Source organism: Stenella coeruleoalba, assembly GCF_951394435.1.
Source record: "Stenella coeruleoalba genome assembly, chromosome: 15".
NCBI classification, from domain to species: Eukaryota; Metazoa; Chordata; class Mammalia; order Artiodactyla; family Delphinidae; genus Stenella; species Stenella coeruleoalba.
This window is the reverse complement of record NC_137161.1, coordinates 20,797,477-20,808,508: the sequence shown is the minus strand read 5'-3', so window position 1 is coordinate 20,808,508 and position 11,032 is coordinate 20,797,477.

The following is an 11,032-nucleotide window of genomic DNA, read 5'->3' as shown; positions in this document are numbered from 1 at the left end:
TAATATGAAACAAAGAGAACAGTGTGACAGTTATCCCCTCATTTAGGAAATGGGAATAATTCCTTTTATCCTGTAGTAAGATTAAATGAGATAATGAAATCACCTAAGGATTTCGGGAAAGTGGCAGACTAAGCTCACCCAGGAAGACCCCCTCGCACCTGCTACAAGCTATGCAAAAAGTGGGGATAAAGTAGAAGTTAACAAGTTGTAATGCTGAGCTTGGAATCATAGATATCACAGAAAACCTTGGAAATCAGAAATGACTACAAAAAATCATAGCCAGATTGGTAACCAAAAGTTGGCACTGAGGCAAGCCTGAGGTTTCAGGGCTTATTAGAAATAAGCCTTAAGGGCAGGTAGGGACTACAACTTTTGAAATGCCTAACCAGGGACCAGATACGTAGCCTGGGCCCTTGTGAAATGAGGAACCTGGGATAAACTCCCTGAATAAATAATACTAATGCAGCAAGGGTAACCTCAGAGAGACTAGAAATAGAGCATGTAAATATAAACATTAGGGAAAGCCAAGTCCAGTAGTAGAAGGAAAGTTTGGGAGTGGGTGGGGTGGGGAGAAGAGGTAGCCTAGTTAATGAAAAGTACAAAATAAAATGGTATAAATGAGTTCAAGCATTAATCATAAAGTAAATGGGCCTATCAAAAGAGAAACAAAAGAAATAGATTGGTTTTAAAATACACATATGATTGTAAGCTGTTTGCAAAAGATGCTTTGAAAACGTGATACAAAGATAAAGGTAAAGGGATGGAAGGTAAACCAGGCAAATGAACACTGAGCAACTTATCTGCTATAGCAATAGTAACGTCAGGAAAATAGCCTTTAGAGCAAAAAGTATTAGAAAGAGAAACTTTACTTAGTAATAAACAATTCACAAAAAGATAGACCGAGCTGAAGCTAACCTATACGCCCCTGATAAAGTAGCCTCAGTGTGTAAAGCACAAATCGACAGAATCATAAAGTGAAATTGACAAAGTGCCTGGCTCTTGGGAGATCATTATTTAGGAGCTGTGATGAAGATGAGATCCAGGAATGGGATGGGTCTGGTACTTGTAGCCTCCGGGCTAAGTCCAGTACCTTGGCGGAGCAAAGGAGAAGTTAGGCTAGGCAGCTGTATCTGGACTCCTAGCCTCTCCCTAGGGCCCTCCCAAGGGCTGGGCTCACTGAAATCCTGGGATGGGGGTTGATGGTCTTCGGAATGGCTGTGCTCAGGAGGAAGGGAGGACCCTGAGCTGGAAGCCACATCCTTTCATCCTCTAGCAACAGGTTTACCTCCTCTTCTCCCTCTGGCCTCTGCTGGCCCCTCTGGCCCTCAAAACCCTGTGGATCATTCCTATAGAAGCAGGCATATGCAGAGGCTGCTGGATAAAACCCAATAGGAAAAACAGGCAAATAATTCCCTCAAGTGCATTCTGGTAACTTGGGGATTTCTGGGACTCGAGCCTTCCCCTTCCCCCCACTTCATTCTTTCCATTGCTTCTCCTCATTCAGCCTCCTGCAGCCCTTGGCAACCAGGGCAGCCCCAGGATTTCCCCTTGCCCAGCAAACCTCTGTCCTCTTGTCACTCCTCTGCTTGGTGGCTAGGATCCTCACCTTGGAGAGCAGCCAAGGTCAGGGAGGCCAGGTGAGCGTCAGAACTCGACTAAGACAGCTGAGCCCTGGGAAGTCACACAGACTCTGTTGTTGCCCTTTCTGGTCCCTTCCTTCCATAAAGTCCTCTATTCTCCAATTCAGCTTCTGTTTCTGAGCACCCACCGTGGCCCAGGCACTCGTCTCTCTGCCCCTTGCCCATCTGCTCCTTTTCCTTTCGGGCCCAGGGAGCCCCGTGGAATCCAATTGTCCTGGTGACTCAGGAGACATCTCCCACATTTTCATTGACCAAAGTCACCATGAGTTCAAGATGAGTCTGTGCTATAGGGAAAGTCAGGGTGGTGTATGTAGTGGTTTGAATTGTGTCCCCTCTTCCCCCAAATGATATGTCCAGGCCCTAAGCCTGTGAATGTGAGCTTATTTGGAAATAGACTCTTCGCAAATGTAATTAAGTTAAGGATCTTGATAACGATATCCTGGATATAGGGTGGGCCCCAGATCCAATGAATGGTGTCCTTATAAGAGGAAGGAGAGGGAGATTTGACAACAAAGGGACAAAGGCCATGTGAAGACAGAGGCAGAGATGGGAGTTACGCCATCACAAGTCAATACCAGGAGCTACTAGAAGCTGGGAGAGGTGAGGATGTCTTCCTCCCTAGAGCCTGCATAGAGTGTGGCCCGATGACACCTGATCTGGTATCCAGAATAAGTCTCTTGTTTTAGGTACCAAGCTTGTGGTAATTTGTTATGGCCTCCCTGGGAGACTAACAGAGATGGCCAGGTTGAGTCTGGGAATGAATCTGAGTAGGGATGGGAAGTTGTTAAGCCATAAAGAAGCAAATAAGTTACCCATAAGAGGGAGGAGTCCTAACCATATCAGAATCTGGATAACAACAAAGGTTTATTCCCCGGTAAGCACTGGCAATGATGGAGAAGAAAGGGAGGGGCTTGACCAGAACAGACAGTCTTGGAAAGGCACCCCTTCTGGGGGTGAGGGAGGCACCGTGGAAGCCAGAGGTGGCGTGAAGGGAAGCACAGAAGGGGCTGGTAATTCGAGACTGAATAAAGCAAGTTTGGAACAGAGGAAGCCTGACCACAAAAAGGTGCCAAATAGTAAAGAATTTGTCTCTCCCTATAGCACCAGAAGGGGGAGCCCTCGAGGAAACCCAGACCCTCTCCCTGCCCCGCTCCGTGTCCGCATCCTCCTGCTAATAGCCATTTAAGTAAATTTAACGTATGCCCAGATATGAACATTAATAAAACTGCGGCACTCTTGTGGCGACACAGTAAGAAAAGACCAAAACTTTTTAGCAGATAGAACCAAAAAAGAAAAAAAAAAGAAATAGCCACTACAGGCAAAAGAAAACTGTAATGCAGCATTCCAGCATGAATTAAAGTTAGACAAGCCAGGGAATTCCTTGGCGGTTCAGTGGTTAAGGCTTTGCCTCCCAATGCAGGGGGTGTGGGTTTGATCCCACATGCCTCACGGCCAAAAAAACCAAAACATAGAAAAGAGGCAATATTGTAATAAATTCAATAAAGACTTTAAAAATGGTCCACATCAAAAAAAAATCTTAAAAGAAAAATTGGACAATCCAATGCAAATGAAGTCACAAAGCAAATGAAAAACTTTGAGCAGAGGTAGATGTGAAACGGGAACTGGAAGGACTCAGCAAAGAAACTGAATAAAAAGGAAAAATTATCTCATAAACCTAAATTCAAGATGCACAAGGGTGAAGATATCCAACTGAAAAGAAAGGAAAAAAAGAAAATTAGAGAAAGTTATAGGTAAGGAAAAGAGGCAATGGAAATCAAATCAAACTGAATATAGTCGAAGAAGAAAATTCAACTATATTGACCTGTATTGAAGAAAAACAGTGGAACAAAATTAATATTTAAAATGGTAATTCAGGGACTTTCCTGGTGGCGCAGTGGTTAAGAATCCACCTGCCAATTCAGGGGACACAGGTTCGATCCCTGGTCCAGGAAGATCCCACATGTTGCGGAGCACCTAAGCCCGTGAGCCACAACTACTGAGCCTGCCTGCCACAGCTACCGAAGCCTGTGCGCCTAGAGCCTGTGCTCTGCAACAAGAGAAGCCACCGCAATGAGAAGTCCATGCACCGCAACGAAGAGCAGCCCCCTCCTCGCCGCAACTAGAGAAAAGCCCACGTGCAGCAACAAAGCCCCAACGCAGTCAAAAATAAATAAATTAATTAAATAAATTAAAATAAATAAAATGGTAATTCAATAAAACGTTCCTCCCTCTGAAAGGAGAACTCCCTGAATATAAATACTGTAAAGACATACCATGTGAATGGTTGGGAAAACTGACTCAGAAGTGTTAACTCTAAGAAAAATCCTAGCAAAATTATTATGTCAAACTCTAAGTGCTGGTAAAAAAAGAAATCCTCTGGCCTCTAGGAAAAAAGAAGACAAGATGACTTACACAATAAAGAAAAATTAAATGGCATCCAACTCTAACAGGAATGTATAAAACCAGAAAGTTGATAAAAGAAACTGAATAATTTAAAAACAAAAATGGTAAAATAAATCAGCTGTTAGTTTTTTAAAAAATTCAACACAGTTTAAGAACTACTAGAAAACCTACTAGGAAAAGACCAACAAAATTTTAAAACTACTAGAAAGAATAGAGAAAGCACAAATACACAAAATAAAAAAGAAACAATTATCAAAATAGGAAAAAAAGTATAACTACCTTGCACAAGTCTCAGCAAATACATTTGAAAATCTACGTGAGATAGTTAATTTTTTAGAAAAATGTAATTGGTCCTAATAGAGATACATAAAGTCCAAACAGACCTATTTCCATAGATGAACTAAAGAAATGTACCCCAGAGCTACCCCCTGAAAGAAAACTCCAATTAAGTTCACAGAATTCTATTAACCTTTAAAGACTAGATATTTCCAATGTTCCTTAAACTTTTTCAGAACGCAGGAAACAGAAGAAACCATCTAAATTATTTTTTATGTAGTGAGTATAACATTGTTATCAAAATCCGATAGATTACCACCACCCCCTGCCCCCTGTTCCACACATACACAAAGAAAATCATAGCCCAATCTCACTTAAAGATATCAGTGAAGTAAACACAAGTAAATTATTTACAAACAGAATCTACCAGCACATTAAAAAAAATACTATATGGTGACCAAATGGATTTTATTCCAGGAATGCCAGTGTATCCATCAAACATCAAAAATCTCAGAGGCTTAACACAAGGTTTATTTCCTATGTTGTGCGTTCAGTGAATGTCAGCGTGTGTGTAGGTTGGGGGGAATTGCTGTTGCACACAATCACTGCGCACCATCTTTGGATCCTGCCATCTCAACACAAAGCAAGAAAAGAGACATCCAGAGTCAAGTACCAGCTCCGAAATGCTTCCACCCAGAAGTAACACATGTCACACCTACTCAGCTTTCATTGACCAAGGCACATCATTTAGCCACGTGTAATTTCTCAGTATTCTATTTCATCTCCATCTAATTGTGCCTCTCTATGTTATTTTTTTGGTAATTGTTCCAAAGATTACATTCTACATCCTTAATTTGTTACAGTCTGCCATGAATTAATCTGTAACACTTCACATACAATGTAAGAATGTTACCATGTATAACTCCTTTTGCCGCTTTGGGAATTTGCCTTTGGTATCATGCGTTTTACTATTACTTATGTTCTACTTATGTTTTACTATTACTTATGTTCTTACTACTATTACTAATGTTTTACTATTATACTACTTACTATTACTTATGTTCTACATTACATTGTTAATATTGTTTTATTTAGTCAATAGTCTTGGAGAAATCTAAAAAGATGGTCTTTTACGTTTACCTCCTCGTCAGCTCTTCCTGGGACAGGAAAGTTGGGACAGGAGGAGGACATTGCCTTGGCCACTAATCTCAGCCTGCACATTCTTCTCAGGAATGCGGAACAGGATGGGGGAGGGGGCTTCCCCTCTGGCTGGTGCCTAGCTGTTCCAGAGGAAATGCAGTGGGATTCTCCTGACAGCCATTCCTCAACCTGGACAACAAGAATTGGGGGATGAATTCAGCTGCTTGGCACTCTCCAGCCTGCATAACGTTTTGATAAACATCTGACTGAGGGTGGGCTATATCTTATCATGCCAGACCTTTCCCAGCCGGGGCAACCATCTGGGGATGGCCTGGGCATTCCCCAGCCTGGACAGACTTCTGGAAACTCTACTTTTAATGGTGGAGGGAGGTAAAGCTCCTCTTTACATGCTGGATCATTCCCCAGCTTGGGACACTTCAGCAGTAATTTGGATTGGATTTCATCATTGTTTTAAACCTGTAAGGCTTTATAGTCCAGCAGTATCCGTGCCCTGGTCATTATTCATAGTAAAGGGCATTCCAAGAGTATGAACTAATCCTTTTGTTGATAACGGTCCTGTCAGCTTTTGTCATAGTCCTTTAGCCATTGTGAGAAGGTATGCCCAAACGCTGAAACAGGCGGGGTGCGGGGAAAGATGATCTTCCCCTTTTCTGGCAGCTTTTCCCACATTCTGGATCTGACGGTAGAAATCTCTTACAAGATTATTGAGATACGCTGGGAAATTTGGGGACTTACCAACTACACCCAGTTAATCCTAGCATCCCCTCTGTGTGTGCCAAGGCATGGGTTATGGAACAAATTCTTTGGTACCACCTAGCAGCTTTCTGGGGAGCATCAACGATGACACAGATGCAGAATTTCCCAAAGGTTCTTTTCTGAATTAGGGCTGATTTTGGAGAAGGATCACATTTTCAAAAGTTTCCAGAGAAATCTGGTTGGATGAAGAAAGAGCAGAGGTGTATCTTGGGAACCTGAAATAACTTGGTTTTAGCTCTTTGTGAATTCTGGAGGCAGAATCTTAAAACTTCTCATTGCCCTTTTCTTTCACATATTCTGAGTTTGAGTTTGCTCTTTTCACTTCCTGCTATTTAATGGGATTCCAGGGCTTGGCCTTGAGACTGGAGGTCCTCCTTATTGACAATTCCTAGTGAAGAGTATCTCAGATAAGAAAGATGTTCCCTCTTCCCCTGCCAGCTTGGAAAAACAGTCTCCTGAGAGCCGTAGAAAACTGGCCCAAAGAGCCTGTTCTGATAAAATATGGACCCTCATCCTGTTCTGAATTTGGTTGCAAATGTTAAATGTAACAAAGGACTCTTTTAAGTCACTTGGGTTTTAGAGAAATGTAATCATGTACTGTTTTTAAAAAATCCTAAAAAAATTGATATCTATAAAATTTTTTAAATCTTAAAAAAAATTGGCAGCCTTGCTTAATTATATGTTGCCCTAGTAATAACATTTTATTGGACAGCTGTTTTTAAAAATGAAGGTAGAGCTGTTTTTAAGTTGTCTGTATTGGCTAGAAGAGCTTAGCAATTTCCTTCTTTCTCCTGACTACGATTTTAAATTAACAGTGCATGCTTTCTATATTTGGCTCTGTAATCATGTATATGTTATACACAATTATGAAACAAACCGATTTCAATCGAGATAAAAGCACAAGCCTTAAAAATCAGAAGCAAAGTAAAACAAATGAAGCTAATTATTAGATATCAAGTTGGTAGCTTACTCACACAGAGAGGTCTTTATTTTACTTTTTTTTTTTTTTGTGGTACGCGGGCCTCTCACTGTTGTGGCCTCTCCCGTTGCGGAGCACAGGCTCCGGACGCACAGGCTCAGCGGCCATGGCTCACGGGTCCAGCCACTCTGCGGCATGTGGGATCCTCCCGGACCGGGGCATGAACCCGTGTCCCCTGCATCGGCAGGCGGACTCTTAACCACTGCGCCACCAGGGAAGCCCTGAGGTCTTTATTTTAAGTCTTTAGTCAGGTGACTTTAAGTGACTTTTAGAAGAAAGAGAAAAAAACCCAGTAGTTGAATGTACATCTTTAGTGGGATATATTCTAAGAACAAAAAAGAACTGCAAAGAAATCTTACTGTTTTCAGTAATTATGTTGTTAGTAATAGCATTGGTATAGTTACTGTGAAGATATAAATATTTATGTATATATATGTAAATAATTATGTTAATGTGTTTAGGAACCAAGATTTTCAGCATAAGTTACAAGGCATAAAAATATAAAATCAAAAAATTAAAGTCCTGTAATCCTAAATTTGAATCACGAATATCAGTAAGAGCACATGATGTATTTTCTCTCTAAAAGTATTAATTTCTTAGCTGAAATATGATCTAGAAATAATGAACAGCCCAGTATCAAGGAATATCCCTCATGTGGCTTCTCAAATACCATTTCTCATTAAAAGGAACCAGGGCTCCTTGGAGAAATGGCTGATTCCAGTTCTGGGGCAGGAAATATATAAGATGAGCCTGGAGTATCTTGTTGCATCAGAAAGTGAGGAAACGATCAAAGACTCCTGAAGACTCCTGGGATCACATCAAAAGAACTCAGTGGCTCCCACCCACTGGCCAAAACATGGGACAACTTGAACATCAGAAAGAACAAAAATGAGGGGTTAAAACATCAACTATTGAAATCCATGAATTCATCATTGGTTATCTTTGGAGAATCCAGCTCATCATTTGAAAACTGGTAAAGAGAAAGAAGGGAAAGAAACAGGCATGGATCCTGCCTTTCCTGTACAAACTGGACCCCACGGTAACCATGTAGATGGTAAGGGAATTTTTCATTATAGAGTCTTTCCAGCTAATGAATGAAGAAAGAATGATGGAATACCATTATTTTCTAACTCCTGATAATGGCAAGAGACAGAGATCAACGACAGCTGAAAACCGTTTGGCAAAAAGCTGACGGGGATCTTTGTAATGGATGGATATTGTGTGCCTTCTGATGTGATATGATGTAGCATATTGAACATCAACCATGAAGTATTCTTACAGAAAAATGTTTAGTCCAAATCTGATCAAGCTTCAGACTTAACTGCCAGTTTATTGAAAATACTGGAGACAGAGAAACCTTGTATAAATTAGAGTCCCAGCAGGAGGCAGATGGTGCACTCAGGTTAGGAAAATGAGAAGAGGGTTTATTACAAAGGTGAAGGCAGAACGTGAAGGATAGCGCAGGATCCTGGAAAGAGGGACAGAGAAGCCAGAACCTGGCAGGGGAGGCAGTTGTGTGGAACAGCTGTCTTGAGAGCAACAGTTACCTTCAGTCAAGAAGCACAGCCAACCCAAGGTGGCCTTGCACAGAGGGAGTCTGGGAAATAAACACTCTGACCTCATTCTTCTCCCTCCCTCCCATTCCTACCAGGGCTCCCCATTGGCCAAAGCCAACTGAAACCAGAGGGCAAGAAAGCCTGGGTGATGGAGCCTACTGGGGCAGAGCAATGTAAAGAAGGGTGGAAGGTGGACCTGAATGGGGCAAGTGAGCAAAATCTGTCCCAAACATGATGACACCATAGGGTTGCCGTCAGCAAAATCCAGAATGCAGAGAACTCGCCAGGATAAACAACCTTCTTCTTTTTTCTTCCATCAAATTACTTGCACAGAAGGGAGGAAAGGAACAAAGTGGGAGAACCTATAAATTAAACATTTTTCCCCTTAAATAAATTGCAAAGGGGATGAAAAGAAGGGGACCTGTGTATTAAAAGCCATTGGAACCATAACACAGATACAAAGTGTAGACCTGCAGACCCCAGTGCTGGTAAATCAACTGGTAAAGAAGATATACTCCCGGCAAAATCTGGGAAGGCTGAACAGTGTCTGGATATTTGATTGTATGAAAGAATTATTGATAGGTTTTAATTTTTAGATATGACAGTGGTATGGAGAGAGAGAGAGAGAGAGAGAGAGGGAGAGAGAGAGAGAGCTTATGGAGGTACATACTGAAGTATCTGCAGATGAAATGGTATGTCTGGGATTTGCTCCAAAATAATCAAGTGGGGTGGAGGGGAGTGGGAGGGAGGTATAGATGAAACAAGAATAGCCATGTGGTTTTTATCATGAATAGGGGGGATAGGTACATAATGGTGCACTATACTTCTCTCTCTACTTTTTGTATGTGCTTTGAAATTTTCCATTAAAAGAAACAAAAGGGGGCTTCCCTGGTGGCGCAGTGGTTGAGAGTCCACCTGCCAATGCAGGGGACACGGATTCGTGCCCCGGTCCGGAAGATCCCACATGCCGCGGAGCGGCTGGGCCCGTGAGCCATGGCCGCTGAGCCTGCGCGTCCGGAGCCTGTGCTCTGCAACAGGAGAGGCCACAACAGTTAGAGGCCCGCGTACCGCGAGAATAAAGAAGAAAAAGAAACAAAAATAACACTACTCTTGTCTAGCTTCTTTTGTTTGTCTGTAGCGGTTTGTTGTAGACATCACTCAATATCACTGCATGTGGAATTGCTTCTCTTCCATCCTTTAAAAACATATGTGCAAAAAAAAAAAAAGTGTGTATATCTGCCACAAACATGACAAAAAACACCAGGAGAATGCATCCACGATATCCACATATACGTACACTTTTTACACAAATATTAGCACACTATATTACAGTATACCTTGGAGATCACCCTACATCAATACAAAAACAGCTGCCACATTCTTTTTTCCCTGTCTTTATTTTTATATTATGTTTAATGAATAATGCATTCACAAGATTCTGAAAAACCACCCTCTAATCCTCTGCTCTTTTATACTAAGAAATATGATATAATTGCAAACATTTTCCCATAATGGGTGTTCGTTGTTTGACTTTGTGGAGGTGTTTTTCCATGCAGAATTTGTTATGGGCTCAAATCAAGCAATCTTTTAAAAGTGCTTTTGGGTTTCATGTTATCCTTAGAAAAGCCTTGCTCACACTGAGAAAACGAAAAACAAAACAAAAACAAAGCCCTACTTTTTCTTCCTATATACTTAGTTATTGTAAACATTTTTATGTAAAAAATGAACTACATAATGGCATAAACATAAATGGACAACCTAACAAGTTGTAGAATGAACAGTTGTGCAGTCACAATGGTCAAGAAACAGAACATTGCTACTCGCCTTCCCCACCAGGACACTCCAGTATGGTCTTTCTCGATCAAAATCTCCTTTCCCCTTGTAGGAAACCACTATACCAATTTCTATAGTATTCCTTTCCGTGCCCTTTATAGTTTGACCACCCAATTATGCATCTCTAAGCATTGTCTTTACCATGCATCCATGTTGCACATAGCCATGGTTCATTCATTCCCATTGCTGTATAGTATTTTGTTGTGTGCTTGTACCATGATTTATTTATCCGGTTGGAATCATCTTTGTGCAGGTTTGTGGTAGGGCTCCAGTGGAATTTCTTTTCAGATGACTAGTCAATTGTACTAACAGTATTTATTGAGTAATCCATCTTTTCTCCACTGATTTAAATGCCATCTTTATTATTTATTAAACGACCTTATTTTTTCGATCTACTTTCAGACTCACTCATCTGTCCCATTCATCTC